General features: G+C 51.7%; 1 long non-coding RNA gene across 1 annotated transcript in view; it reads left to right on the top strand.

Annotated features, from left to right (window-relative positions):
• Positions 1–12901: 12901 nt before the first annotated feature.
• The window catches only part of LOC147916380 (uncharacterized), a 29428-nt gene continuing 26939 nt past the window's right edge, over positions 12902–15390 (top strand). The window contains exon 1 of the long non-coding RNA XR_015553053.1: positions 12902–13494. This is a non-coding gene — a long non-coding RNA (uncharacterized LOC147916380). The remainder of the gene's footprint in view (positions 13495–15390) is intronic.

Genomic DNA, 15390 nt, shown 5'->3' on the forward strand with positions numbered 1-15390 from the left:
TATGATATTATAAATCAGAACATTGGTTGTCTTTGGCCATGAGTGAGAACTGGGGGGATTGGTCATTAACCGGAAGGAAGCACAAGAGAACTTTCTGGAGTGATGGAAATGTTCGATATCTTGATTGGGATGTTGGTTAGTGGGGTGTATACATTTGTGAAAAATCAATTATATGTTTAAGATCTGTGAACTTTACCTGTAAAGTTTATCTTAAGACCACACACACACACACACACACACACACACACACACAGACACACACACACGGGGGATTGAGTCACCCTGAACGTTAACTGCAGAGACTCTCAGTCTGAACCCCTGCTCAGCTCTCAGAACATTGACAGCTGGGTCCTCAGCCTGCCTGCACACAGGAGACTAGAAGAAATGTTTCTGTTGAATTGGACTATCTCAGTAGGAAAGAATCAAAGATATGGACAGCAGAGGTAACCCAACCCGGGGCCCGCCAGGGTCACCCTAGAGCAAGTCATCAAACACCACTCAAGTGTGCAGAATTTCCAACCAGCTCTTACATCCCCCACTGCTTATCATGAGCAGTCAGCTACAGATACCTAAAACTCTAAGGAGAGCTCCTAATGTGGAAGAGAGAGAGACTAAAACAAATAGAAAACAATCACTGAAAAGCAACTGGAGGAAACAAAAGCCATGCAGGGAAAGAAAAGGGGAAAATGACAACACTATCTTCACAGAGACAGGAGAAGATCCATGGAACACACACATGCATGCACACGATTAGAGAATTCTATATAATATTATAGAAGGAAAATATATGCAATTCAGAGAACAAAGGAGCAATTGGAAACTGAAAACATGATAGCAGAAAGGAAAACCAAAGAGAAGGACAGGAAGATGTTAGCTAACACGGAAGAAATCTCTGAGAAAGCAGAGATGACGAACAGGAAAGCATAGATAAGAAAAAAATAGATTTCCAGTTTAGGAGACCTAATATTTGTTTAGCAGGAGTTTCTGAAAGAAAGGACAGAGAAAATGAGGAGTGGTAGAACTCTCAAAGGAATAACTCAAGACAAATTTTCAGACCCAGAGGGCGTAAGTTACAGGTTGAAAGGACCCACTAGTGACTCTCACAATGAATGAAAATAGACCCACACTAAGGCACATTAATGTGAAATTTCAGAAATAGCAGAACACAGGAGGCAAAAGTAAGATTTACAAGCTTTTAAGGAGAAAAATGAATAAATGGAAAGGGTATAAAATGTCTTCAGACTTCTCAATAACAACACTTAAAGTCAGAAGGTCGTGGGGCGGTAACTTCAAAGCTCTGAAGGAAATGACCTCCAACCTGGAATTCTATACCCAGCCAAACTATCGAGAAAGTATGCAAGTACTTAATGAGAGTCTCTTAGTAAAGACATTTCAGCCATGCAAATGCTCCACCAAAATAAGAAAATTAATCACGAAAGAGGAAGACAAGGATACAAGATGCAATATGGGGTGCATGTGGGAGGGAGGGAGGGAGGTAAAGGGAATTCCCCTGAGAAGATTCTTTTTTTGTGTGTGAGGAAGATCAACCCTGAGCTAACATCTGTTGCCAATCCTCCTCTTTTTTGCTGAGGAAGACTGGCCCGGGGCTAACATCCATGCCCATCTTCCTCTACTTTATATGGGACGCTGCCACAGCATGGTTTGACAAGCGGTGCATTGGTCTGTGCCCAGGATCCAAACCTGCCAACCCTGGGCTGCCAAAGAGGAGTGAGCGCACTTAACTGCTGCACCACCGGGCTGGCCCCCCCAAGAGCATTGTAAAGGGAGGATGGCCAGCTGCAGAGGGAGAAGAGTCTCCACTGGAGCAATATGACTCAGGAGATAATTGGTCAAATGCTATCAGTACCATTGTTTCATGTTTCTAAACCTACAGACAGAAGGCCCAGGTTCTCATGGGTACTTGTCTTTACCGTATGTCCCCCAGTTCCTGCTCTTCTCTCTGTGTCCTGAGACCAGTTCACCCATGTGTGTGTCCCTCTGCCTTGCTCCCGGAGCTACAGGGAGGTCTTGGTGGGCTTAGAGGGAGACTGTCCAGATGGGCGATCCCCAAGAGCAGATTCCTGGTCTGGAGGGGGCCTGCAAGTGCCCCAGTTCTGTGAATGCTGTTTTTCCCTTCCCTGCTGGTGTCTCCGGAAAGGGCTCTTAAAACTCACAGGGAAACGGAGGCCGGACCGAAACCAAAGCCTTCCCTGGGAACCTTCATCTTGCAGTGGCAACACCACCCTTTCTTACACAGTCACATTTGCCTGTGCTGCTCAGTGTTCTAGAACGAAGCTATGCCTGATAGACAGATACGTACATAGTTGGTGAGACTAAGGAAAGGCAAGGGGATGGTTAAAATTTGGAACAGTGGTCTCTGGGCTGGGGGAGGGGGAGGACGTGGTAGAGGTGGATGCAGAGAAGCTTCTAACGTGCTGTCCACGTTGTACTTCTCAACCCGGGTGGTGGGTGCACAGGTGTGTAAACATTATTCCTCTAATTGGGCATACACATTTTATACACTCCTCTGTGTGCATTAGATATTTCAAAATAAGAAATCTTCATTTTAATGAGGGAACGCCCTCCGTGGGGGCCTGGCACAGAGCAGGGGCTCTGGTGAGGGCCACCGGGGTTCTCCTCTCCTGGGCTTATCCTCCAGGGCTCGACACTGTTTTTAGCAACTGCCAACTTCTTCCTCAATTCCATCCAACAAAGCCCCATCAGCACTCAGCGTGCCTGGCCCCCACTGGGCGCTGAGGATTCCTTGCTGGGTAGAAGCCCCTTCCTGTCTGGGGTGAGGGTGCAGGTCTGTAAACAGACGAACACGGTGCAGGGAGCTCCACCCTCGACCATCGTGAGCGTGGAGAGCGAGGCTTTCCAGTGCTGCAGGAAGAGGCCACATCCAGGCTGAATTTACTGCCTGCTGAGGCGGAGGGCTGCCGTGCTCACAGGCTGTCTCTCAGGGCAAAGCAGGGCGCTCCTCTGGGGGCATGGCGTTTGGGATGGGCCACCTTTCAGGAGTGAGAGTATTTAGGGATTGGCTGACTTCAGCTGGAGATGAAGGGGTCGTATGAAGGCAGAAGGGACAGAGTTTGGTGACTGAAGTCTAGAGCGATGCCCAGGTTTCTACCTGGGGGGACCTGATGGAGAGAGGGGCCCTTTCCAGAACCAGAGAACCCGGAAGGAAGAGCAAGTTCGGGGGCAGATGGCGCATCCAGTTTTAAACACCTCAACTGTGAGGTCTCTGCAGGATGTACGTCCAGGAGAGCTCTGCAGGGGGCGTTTAGCTAACCAGATCCGGTGCTCAGAAGAGGGGTTGAGGAGAGAGGAGACAGAGAGATGGGAGCCGGGCACGTTCCTGAGGTCACCCGGGGAAAGTGGGCAGAGAAAGAAGAACAGGTGGAAGTCTCTGACATTAAAGGGCAGGCGAGGGCCCGCCCCGTGGCTTAGCGGTTAAGTGCGCACGCTCCGCTACTGGCGGCCCGGGTTCGGATCCCGGGCGCGCACCGACGCACCGCTTCTCTGGCCATGCTGAGGTGGCGTCCCACATACAGCAACTAGAAGGATGTGCAACTATGACATACAACTATCTACTGGGGCTTTGGGGGAAAAAAAAAGGAGGAGGATTGGCAATAGATGTTAGCTCAGAGCTGGTCTTCCTCAGCAAAAAGAGGAGGATTAGCATGGATGTTAGCTCAGGGCTGATCTTCCTCACACACACACACACACACACACACACACACACACAAAACAAAACAAAAAAATGGGCAGGCAAGAGAGAAGGAGCTTTCAAAGGACACTGAAGTAGAAGCCAGAGAAATAGGAAGAAAATCAGCAAGGAATTGTGCTGCAGGCTCAAGGGATGAGAAACTTGTAGAGGAGAGCACTGTGGATGCCACAGCAAGATCAGGTGAGGACACGGAGCCACGCGCAGGACGAGCAAAACCAAAGCCCAGGCGGACTCTGCTCCTCTGCCGGTCCGACAGCCAATCTCTCTGTCTTGGGTCTGGTCCCCTGGAGGCGGAGCCCGAGATAGGTCTTTATGGAGGTGATTCGTGGAGGGAGCGTTCCAGGAGACGCGGTGTGAGGGGGAGGAGAGAGCAGGTGAAGAAAACTAAGCCAGAGTAGGGTCTCGGCCAGAGTGGCTTCAGCCTGACCCACGGGGAGCTCTGGAGCATGACCAGAACCTCGCGGTTCACCCCACCCGAGGCAGGGGCCATTTTGTACCTCCTCCTCTCCCCCCATCTCCCAGATCCTAAACCTTTCGTCTGAACATTCCCTTGACCTTGTTCTGAAAATGGGCTCTCCCTTGTCCTTCACAGTCAGCATCACTCTCTCTAACACTCCTCCCCTTACAATCCTCGGTGATTTCCATTTCCAGGTGGGTGATCCCTCCAAAACCCTGGCCTGCTCTCCTCTGATGATCTTGACCTCCAATCTACCCCAGCCACCCACTCCCATGGCCACACGCTAGACTGTGTGACCCATGACCGAGAGTTCTACCCGCACCCTGAACACAGTTCCCAGCACCCACTCAGCAGTCACCACCTCCTATCTTTCCAGTTGACTTCCTCTGGTGTCCTCCCTCAACGATTCTTCAACTGCTGGGATTGGCCATCAGCTGACCCTACCACATTTTACTGTTCATCAGCCCCTCTTGTCCTCGCTCTCCCCTGCCAGCTGTTATGGCAGGCACCCAACATTGTTGGCAACAGCTGCCTATTCCCCCAAGTCTTCTCTTCCTGAGACAAATGCCCTCGGTTGTCCCCCCAGCATGTGGACCACAGATTGGCCGTTATTTGCATCTTTGTCTTGTGCTTCTGTCCATGTCTTCTTTCCTGTGGACCGTATGTTCTCTGAGAGCAGGGATGTGTTTCCTGCATCTCTGTCTCCTGTTGCCCAGTGTGGGGCTAAGCTTAGTGTTGGTGGTCAGTAAAGGTTTGTGGAATGGATGAATGGATGAATGGATGGTGGATGAATGGATGGAAGGCAGGAGGGATGGATGGATGGATGGATAGGTAGATGGATGGATGAATGGATGATGGTGGATAGACGGAGGGATGCGTGATGAATTCCTCCCTTGTTCCCAGCCCAGTCCTAGAATATGCTGCTTTTTCTCAAAAACAAGGTGCCACAGAGTCCCTGGTGATGATGGAGCAAAGGAATAGATGGTGCATGTTTCATACCCACTTCAGATCCAGAACCAGGCCACAGAGAGACTCAGGGGGGATCTGTTGGCTGATGAAGGGGACTGGGGCTGGGGGTTGGGGGAGAGAAGGCAGCTCTAACCACTTTTCCAGGCTCCAGACAGTCGCCCCCCACCCCCAGCAATGTTTTTGAGGCTCAGGTGCTGTGGTCCCAAGGGGATGGGGGCTGGCCTGGAGACTCCTCCCCCAGGTGTGTAGCTGTGGTGGGGACATGGGGACCTCTCTCCTGCCTTCCCCTGGTCCCCTGCTCCGGTGCCCTTCATCCTCTCTGGGGCCTCCTGCGCTGGCAGACCAAGGGAGCACCTCACCGGGGCACCTGGACCTTCGCTCAGCACCTCACCCCTACACAAGGACGATTAAGTTGTCCGTTATAAACTCCTACTTAATGATTCCGACATGAAACTCCCACCAGGCTGAAACTTGGCACAGAACGGCAATTACTGAAAACACATTTTTAAAAAGTTGACGTTTTTGTAAGAGTTCATCCTCCTCCACACTCCAGCCTCCCCCAAAGCGACATGCACTTAGGTAGTTTTGTGTGACTCTAACTCTGTGACACAAAGGTGCAGTTAAACTGGCTCTGGGCCCAGTGCCCTTGCTGGGGCGTAGGCAGCAGCCAGACCCACCTTGCCACCAGGTCTCTGGTGTGAACCTGTGCTTAGTGCCCGCTAGCGCTGCCCCCCGGGGAGCCTAACGTTTTTTTAAGCAGCCCAGTTCCCAAGGCCCTGTCTCAATGAGCTGCGGAACTTGGGGAAAAGGACTTTTTCTCCCTGATTGTCACGAGAGGCCTCTTTTCTGATGACAAGAGAGACACGTGGATGACTCCAGGAAGTTCACACCACTTCCCGGGACTGAACAGCCATCGCCTGAAGGGGGACAGCACAGCTGTCCTGCTCACAAGGAGGGAGGGAGAACCTGGGTTGGGTGGGTGTCTGGCGTTCTGCGAGGAAGGGTCCTGTCGGGAGGGACTAGCCCCCATTTACAGAGGAGGAAATGAAGATTTAGAAGTGAGGTCATTCGTCCAAGGTCAAACAACGAGACAGCGGCAGAGCCAGGATTCGAACCCATGTCGGATGATCTTACCCAGGACGTGAGGCTGCACGACAGTGGTGCTTCTCCTTCGTCTAGTCCTGCCCCTCCCAACCCCAATTCTCAGGTTGGTTTCTATGGTATTTGCCATAAAGACAGTGGTTCATCATTCACTAAACAAATACTGCTGAGCACTCACATGTGTCCGACGCTGCTTCAGGGGCTGGGGACACAGCAATGAACAAGACAACCAGAGTCTCCGTCCTGGGGGCTCCTGGTCCAGGGCAAGTGCACTGGAAAAACGCAAATTATTCTGCTAAGCGGTCACCAGTCGGTGTTGACAGTTGTGTTGTCTCAGGGCTGAGAGACTTGGCCTCCCTAAGCGTGGGTCCTGGACCAGGTATTAGAAGAGAGTGTTTTCCGCTTGCGACTTGAGTCTTCGTCTCTAAACGGAGCCGCCTGCCTCCCAGGACTGCTGAGGACCCTACAAGGGGCGCAGGTCAATGCCGTTTATTAACAGTGATCATGAACTGCCTTTGGAGCAGTCCTTCCAGTGCAGATGTAACTCTAACTCTAGTGCGCCATTGGCCCCCCAGGAACCCCCTCCCGACCCCAAGCCCCTCCCTTCCCTTTAGCGGTAATCAGGAATCACTAGTCTATTTTTTGTCATTATCACTCCTTTGCATTTCTTTATAGTCTTACAATAATGATTGCACTCCTAAACAATATGGTTTGGTTTGCAGTTTGTATAAATGGAATCATACTGCGTGTATTCTTTGTGCCCTTTTTCTCCTCCATCAATGTCACGTTGACGAGACTCACCCGTGTTCTGAGTAGCTCGGGCTTCTGTATTCTCAGGGCAGTATAGTATTCCATTGTGAGGATACACTGCCCCTCCTTTATCCGGTCTACTGAAGATGGCCACCTGGCAGTTGTCGACAATGCTGCTAAGAACAGGTGCGCACAAGCTTGCATTTCTTTGGAGTATTTGCCCAGGAGTGGAATTGCTGGGTCATATGGCTGCATTTCTAATAGGTGAGTCCGCACTGTTTTCCATATGCCCGTGGGCAGAGAGTGGTGCAACTGAGGGTCCAAGTTATGGCCAACCCTTGACATCCTCGGGCCAGCCCCGCCCGGGGTTCTGTAGAGCATCTCGCTGCAGGTTAGACTGTGTGTGCCTGACTATTAATGCGATTCAGCACTGTTCCTCTATATCAGCCATTCAGATTTCCTCTTTTGTGAAGTTCCTGCTCAAGGTCTTTCACCCACTTTTCTATTCATGTTTTTACCTTTTCTCATTGATTTATTGAAGCTTTTTATATATTCTAGACACTAGTGATTCTTTAGCTTTATGTGTTGCAAATATCTTCTCTTGTCCTGTGGCTCAGCTTTACTCTTTTAACAGTGTCTTTTGATGTACAGACAGTTTAACATACTTGAAATTATCAGTATTTTCCTTTGATTGTTACTGCTTTTTGTGTGTTTCTTAAGAAATCCTTTCCTACTTCAAGACCATGAAAATATTCTATGTTATCTTCCAAATGCTTTACAGCTTTGCCTTTCACGATTGAGTCTTTAATCCACCTGGAATTGATTTTTGAGGATGGTTTTAGGTAGGAGCACAATTTCACTTTTGCCCTCATAAATAGCCTGTTGTCCCAGCACCATCTAGTGAAAAGTCCGTTCTCTCCCCACTGCTGCACCACGCCACCTTTGTCCCAGGTCAAGTGTCTGTGTAGACAAGGGTCTGTTCCTGGGGTTTTTATTCTGTTCCACACGTTTATGAGTCTTCCCTGAGCTGCTCCCACCCTGTCTTATGAAGGTTCATCATACGCCCTGATAGCTGATGGAGCATGTCCTCCCACCCTTCATCACTCCGTGTTTTAGCTCTTCTGGTGTCTTGCAAATGTCACCCTCAGTGAGGCCCACCCAGGCCCTCTGCTAGTTGTGCAAACTGCCCCCCCGCAGGCCCCCTGCAGCCCTGGTGCCCCCACCCTGCTCTGCTCTTCGTCTCCCAACAGCATTTATTCCCTTCCCCACCCTGGGAAATTTGCTTCTCATGTTTGGTGTTCGTCATGTGTCTCCCCTGCCAGAACGAACGCTGCCCAAGGTGGGATCTTTTGTTAATTTTATTCTCTGATGCACTCGAGTACCCGGGGTAGTAAATGTTTGTTGAAGTGAATTTGTATTTCCATATAAATCTTAGAATCAGTATTTTAAGTTCCACAAAAACTTGATTGGGATTTGGATAGAAATTTCTTTGGTCACATAAATCACTTTGGAAAGAACTAATAAATCTGGGGAGAATCTATGTGGAGTCTTCTAGTCCATGAACATGGTGTCTCCATTTGTTTAGACTCTCTTTAATGTCTCTCATAATATTTTATAATTTTCCTTACAGCAATCTTGTACATTATTCCTAGATTTTTAATATTTTTGATGTTGATATAAATAATGTCTATTTATGACATTTTATTTTTCCAACATTGTTGCTAATATGCAGAAATAAAGTTGATCTTGCACATAGATTTTGAATCCAACGACTTTGCTGAACTCTCTATTAATTATCATAATTTCTCTGTAGATTCTTACACTCTCTTGCACGCACAGCCACATCACCTGTGAATAAAGTCAGCTTTGTTTCTTTCTTTAAAACTTTGGCTGACTCACAGCGCCGTCTGCCCCATCCAGATTGACATTGAATAGCAGGGCCAACGAGCATGTGTCTTCTTGCCAGTCTCAAGGGGACGCTTTCAACTTTTCTCCATTAGCTTGGATTACTGCTGGAGGTTGTTGTAGATAGCCCTTATCAGATTTACAGTGTTCCCTTCTCTTCCTAAATAGCCACGCATTGTCTTGAGAACAGAAATAGAATTTTATCGAATGCTTCTTCTGCATTTTTTGAGATGGTCACATGAGTGGGATCTTTTGACAAGTTAATGTGTGAGCTTTCACCGCATGCCCGAGAGTGCTTGTGGTTTGGGGGAGAGGAGCACACTTCACTCCTGGAAGGGAAGGAGACAGAGGAGCGAATACCCCACACTCACCTCCTTCTGCTCTCCGTTCTCCTGCCGGCTCCTCCTGGCTCTGGGTTTTCTCAGATTCTGTATTAGTTTCCTTGGCATCCACTAGCCATAAGGCCAGACTAACAGCCAAAGTTGTTTACATCTCCCCTGCGATCCAGAGCCCACACTCTGAACCACCTTCTTATGTAGCTCTCACACCAAGCCGACATTTCCCAAGCCAATATCACCCCAGGGCCGGGTCCCAGACAGCCAGAGATGGCCCCTCTGCCCCAGAGCCTGCTGGAGTTACTCACACTGGCCAATCCTAAGCAGCACCCCCACCCTGCATTTTTTTTTGTGAACCCCCCTCCCAAAAAGGCTGTGGCGAAGGCCTTCCCCTCGCTCCTCTCTGCCTCCTGATCAACTCTGGGGCTTCCCCACGGCCCTGCAGGGGCCTCTCATTTCTGGAGGTCTGTGATTAACATTAAACTTTTCCTTCAATGGCATTGACCGCTCCGTGTCATCACTGAGTCACCTTTATAAATCAAGACATGGGCACAAAACGTCCCTTTGGCATCCTGACCTGAAGGTGCGGGGCAAGAGCGTATGGGGGCCGTGAGTGCGTCCTGCGGTGCCCAGTGCTACAAGTTCGCGGTGGCGGGTGGTGGGGGGAGAGGACGTGAACTGTTGGAGCTGGAGCCTGTCTGTGGACTATGCCAGAGCCCTCAGATGTGTGCACCTGTGAGCAGAGCTTTCAACACTTGTCAACACCCAGTCAGGGAGGAAACGCTGTTGATGATGTGTTGTACACAGCTATAAATGTGCACCAAGCGTTGTTCCTTTTTTTAAGAATGGGAATCTTATGAAATAGAATTGATCAGGACTCCTGCAGTTTAGGCGCAAGAAACTTTAGCCACGCTGCAAACAGTACATGCATTGGGTGAGGAGCCGCATTCTACGCATTCTAACGATAAAGGAGAAAAACCCATTTCAATCAACCGTGCTGGGAGAAAGACAGCTGCGTTTCTATCCCTTCTATCGAACACGACATGAAATGGTCATACACTGAGATGGCTAGAAAGCGTGTGGCCAAAAAATGCAGGAAAACAGGATTACGGAGGGGCATCAGGCAGCTAATCAATGAGAATGTTATGTTGTTTTCCACATTTTGTATGTTTGTGGTATTCGTCAGATTTTTAAAATTTGTAATTTGTTTTAATTTCTTTCTCACTTTGAATAAACGTTCACTTTCACACCTAATTTTGTTTCTGTAAGTTTGTTTTCTTCTCTTTGTAGAGAGCTGACAACCATAGAAGCTCAGGCCCCACATAACCCGGATCCACCTTGCCCACGGCCCTGTGCTGCCCCCGCCCGCTGGGACTAGGTGGTGTGGCGCTGTCGAGGTGGAGGAGACCCGGGAAGTGACTGTCACTGTTGAGGCCTTGGGGTCATCCTGGGACGGGGACTGGCACACTGCCAGGTGGCTGACAGAATCCCCTAGAACCTTGCCTGAAGGTGGCCCTTTGGTGGTTAGCGTAGCACCTGGCACATGGTGAGCCTTCAGCAACCGAGAACTCCCAACCCTGTCACCGTGAAGTGGGTTGCTGGTGCTCCCACCCAATGACCCATGTATTCATTCACTCATTCATTCATTCAGGAAACGTTTGCTGAGCCCTCACCAGGTGTCAGGCCCGTGCTGGATGCGGGGGACATGCAGAGCTGAGCTGGACGAATGCTGTGCCTGAGACACCCTGTCGGGGAGGGAGTGAGAGATGGGGAAAAGGACAGTCTGGGCTCCCGAGCATTGGTTCTGTTTTGCCCCCAGGGGACAGCTGGCCACGCCTGGAGGTAAGTTGGTTGGTGCAGTCGGGTGGGGGGCAGCCTACCAACTTCTGGGGGGTGGAGGCCAGGGATGCTGCTAGGCCTCCTGTAGCGCCCAGGACAGGCCCCCCACCAAGACCTCTGCAGCCGCAAACATCAACAGTGCCGGAGTGGAAACCCCGGTGCAGAGCAGAGCCACTGGCTTCAACTGGGCTGGGGACACCTGGAGGAGCCACGGCCACCCACACAGGCTGGCGGTTGGGGAAGCAGTTTAGACTCCGTGTGGGTGACAGTGCAGTGGCAGGGCAGGGCTCTTGTTCCCATTTCACAGATCGATGGACTGAGTCCTGGGAAGGCTGTGTCCACCTCGGTGGCTGGGCCAGCACCACAGCTCAGGGTTTGAATCCCGGTCACTTGGCCAGAGAACACCTCATGTGTGCAGAGATTCTGCCTTCCTTCCCAGATCATAGCGCTTCAGAGTCAAGAAGGAAAGGCACTTCCCCCAGTTTACGGATAAAGAGAATGGGCCCCTGGCAGGATCCAAGCCCAGAATCTGCCCACAGGCCCGGCACTTTCCTGTTCTCAGGAGAGCACCTGCCTCCCCAGAACCCGGACCCTGGACCACCATTTGTGCCCCGACCCCAGGCTCGCCTGGGCTTATCTGGGACCCTAATTCCAGGTCCTGGAGACCTGCCGAGCCTGCCCAGCAAGATTCCAACTCTTGCCGCTGACAAGGGTGGAGCTGCTCGGCCTCTCCAAGAATCTTCCTCTTGGCTAATTGGAAAGAAAATTACTCTAATGTGGCCTCGGGGGCCTCTTTACTTTTTCAGAGGGGTGATGTAATTGAGTGGACCGCCCAGGCTGCCGGGGAGGCCGTGAGCTGCTGTTGTTGCCTGGGGGGAGGAGGATTCGGGGTGCAGCAGGAGTGACCCAGTACCTACTGCACCCGCTCCGGCTCACAGCACACCCGAAGCCAGCACCACCATCTCGCTTGTGTGGGTAAAGGAGCCATGGCTCAGGAAGGTGCCCATGGTCCTCCCTGGACACCATGGCCGGCCAGAGGCAGAGCTGAGATATAAACTCCCCCAGAGGCCCTAAACCACTGCTCTGTCCCCTGGCCAGGCTGCCCCTCAATGCCTGGCCACCCCGTTGGGGTTTGCCTCAGCCTGTCCTCCTGGACTGCGTGCTCCTTGGGTGCGGGGCTGGGCATTAGTGAGAAGGGGGCAGGGTCGTGGGCACAGTTCCCCACTGCTCTGCATCCTGGCTGTGCAATCTGAGCTGTGATTTAACCTCTCTGAGGCTCAGTTTGCTCATCTGTGAAGGGGGCTGGGATCTATTCAAAATCCTTGCTTGCATGTGGTTTAAGTGCTCAAGTGTAAATGGTGCGTCAGGAATCCTGAGGGGGGTGGGTCTGGTTGGAGCCATGTGGGTCATGGATGGACTGGAGACAGGAATGCGCAGCCCCAGGGCAGGGTGGAGGCCCCAGGGCAATACCGAGGGAGAGGGACCCTTCTTGAGGTGGGTGGGGATCCGGCCTCCCGTGGGCTATGCCCTTCCAGTGACCTGAGAGTCAGAACCGGCCTGGGGGGAAGGCAGGTCTATGGACTCTGCTGGAGGGCAGTGGTTGGGGCAGGCCTCTCTGCTGAGGGGACAGCCGTGCTGGCCCCAGGGAGTCATCTGGAACACTTGGTCCCTGCTCTCTGGCCGTGTTCTCTTCCTGGGGGCCCGGGAGACGTTCCTTCCTCCCGTGCAGTGAGGGGGCGGGTGGCTGGTTCTGGAGTGTGGTGCGGGGGGCCGGGGAAGGTGGTCACACATGGGTGATGAAGTAATGATACACCATTATTGCTGTAGAGGGTGGTTTTTTCCTTCCAACTTTTTACCATGAAAGTCTTGAGACTGAAATTCAAAGCCGAATTCACCGGTGAGAGCCGACAGTGTGCGGTGTCACGGGGGTAGCTTGAGATGAGCCACGGTGAGTGTCTTTACCCGGTGGCAAGCGACAGACACTGCAGATCAGGACTTTTCCGGAGAGTAGCTGGCCGGTGAGCACTCAGCAGCACTCATGCTGGGCACTGGGTCCCAGCAGCACCCCACCTCTCGCCTTACTGCCTTCCCAGCTGGGGGGAGCCTCCTCCTTTCCGGGCTGCCTCCCCGGTCCACCGAGCATCCTCTTCACACACGGGGAAAAGCGCAGCAAAGGCCAAGTGGAGAAAGACATTTTCAGGACAGAAGGGAAACCTTGATCCGGACTCCCCTCTGGGCACCCTCTGCTCACACTCCCTCCCCTGGGGCCTTGGAAGACCCAGACCCTCATTGCCAAGGTTTCCTGAGTGGCAGCTATGGCAACCAGCCCGGGAACCGTGGTTGTCCTTGGAGGATCCCGCAGGCTGGGCCCGCCCTCCCTGGCCTAGCATCTCCTCCTTACCAGCCTGGTAAGTACACGTCCTCCCGCGTGGCCCCCACTGCAGCCTCAGAGCCTGAAACCCACCATTGCTACTGGAGCCCCAGGGTCCTGTCCCTGCTCAAAGTCAAATCCACAGGGGAAAGTGGCTACACGGGGTTATCAAGCCCTTGCCTGTGAAAGCCAGACTGTGGGCAGTGGTAATCCTCGGCCCTGACTAGGTTTGGGGCAGAGGGCCCTGAGCTCAGTGGGGGCCTTCCATACTGGGGGTCTTGGGAGTGTGGGAGGGTTTGGGGTTCCCCTGACCCTTCAGTTCCCACAGGTCCCCCAAGACCGTGTGTCTGGGTATTGCTTATGCAGGAGAGGGATTGGGGCAGAGCCCGGGATTAAATGTGGCGGGGGACGTCTGCGGGCTGGAAGTGGGGTTCCCGTGAGATCTGAACTTGCCGTTGCAGGATCTACGCCAGCAACCTGCTGGCCCTGCTGGTTCTCTGTAGGGCCGTCTCGTCTCACAGGGGAATTCTCGGGAGAGGCCTCCAGCTCACCTGTCTGCACGTGGGGCTGTTGTCTGTGTGCGTATGGGGGGGTCCGGCTGGCATCTCCTTGATCCCCTGCATCCTCCCATCCACCACCCCTTTGTGCTGCTGAACATGCCGCCATTTGTCCTTTCCGTGGCCCTTTGACTTCCAGCTCTTACAAAGGAGACGGTGGGACCCACCTGTGTTTCCTCTCATCCCCCGCTCCTTCCATAGGTGCTGGTGAATTATTGGTGAATTTCTCTTATGCTGTTCTCATTCCCACTTTTGATGATTTTTTTAATGTCTGCAGTTAATTCCATTTGACGCTCTCTGCCAATCCTTTGCCAAAATTCTCTGTGTCGTGCTTTGGTGGGGAGAATTCATCCTCAGTAGTTACTCCAGGAAACACTCCCGTGCGCCGACTTCCCGAGTCCTGGCATGTTCAAAACTGCCTTGTAGCCATTGCTCCGGAGACCGCCAACCTGGGTGTGAAACCCTCGGCTCGGACTTCCTTTCTTTGGGTACTGGACCAGCGTCCCAGTGCCACCATGGCAGAGCACCGCCAACGGGGGCGCTTCAAACCACAGAAGTTCACTCTCCCCCAGTTCTGGAGCCAGAAGTCTGAAATCAGGGTGTCGGCAGGGCCAGCTCTCTTGCTGGAGCTCTGGGGGGAGGGTCTGTGTCATGCCTCTCTTAGCTGCTGGGGTGGCTGGCATCCTTGGTGTTTCTTGGCTTGTGGCTGCAGCACGCCAACCTCTGCATCTGTCATCACATGGCCTTCTCCCTGTGTCTGTGTCTTGTTTTTCCTTCTTCTCAGGACACCAGTCATATTGGATCAGGGCCACCCTAACTGAGTGTGACCTCATCTTAACTTGATTGTATTTACAGAGACCCTATGTCCAAATACAAGTACTGGGGTTGCGACTTCAACATATATTTTGGGGGACACAATTCAAGTATCTTCTAGGTATTGCTCTTGTCTCTTCTGGCATTTGACATGACTGTTGGGAAGTCTGACTTCAGCTGGTTTTCTTTCCTTTGTAAGATACTTGGTCTTTCTGTCTATCTTTCTAGAGGATGATTTCTCTACCTTTAAAGTCCAGTAATTTTACCTGGCTCTGTCCTGCTGCTGACCGTTCTAGGCCCGTGGACCCAAGAAGATGCCAATTATATGTATGTTGGAACACTTTACTGCTGTTATAGCTATCGTTTCTCTCTAATCCCTTTTAATCTCTTTGCTATTTCTTTTCTTTCTTTTTTTTTTTTTTGTGAGGAAGATCAGCCATGAGCTAATATCCATGCTAATCCTCCTCTTTTTGCTGAGGAAGACCGGCTCTGAGCTAACATCTATTGCCAATCCTCCTCCTTTTTTTTCCCCCAAAGCCCCAGTAGGTAGTTGTATGTCACAG

Source organism: Ceratotherium simum, chromosome 8, assembly GCF_057802395.1.
Source record: "Ceratotherium simum simum isolate JZ-2026a chromosome 8, ASM5780239v1, whole genome shotgun sequence".
In the NCBI taxonomy this organism is placed as follows: domain Eukaryota; kingdom Metazoa; phylum Chordata; class Mammalia; order Perissodactyla; family Rhinocerotidae; genus Ceratotherium; species Ceratotherium simum.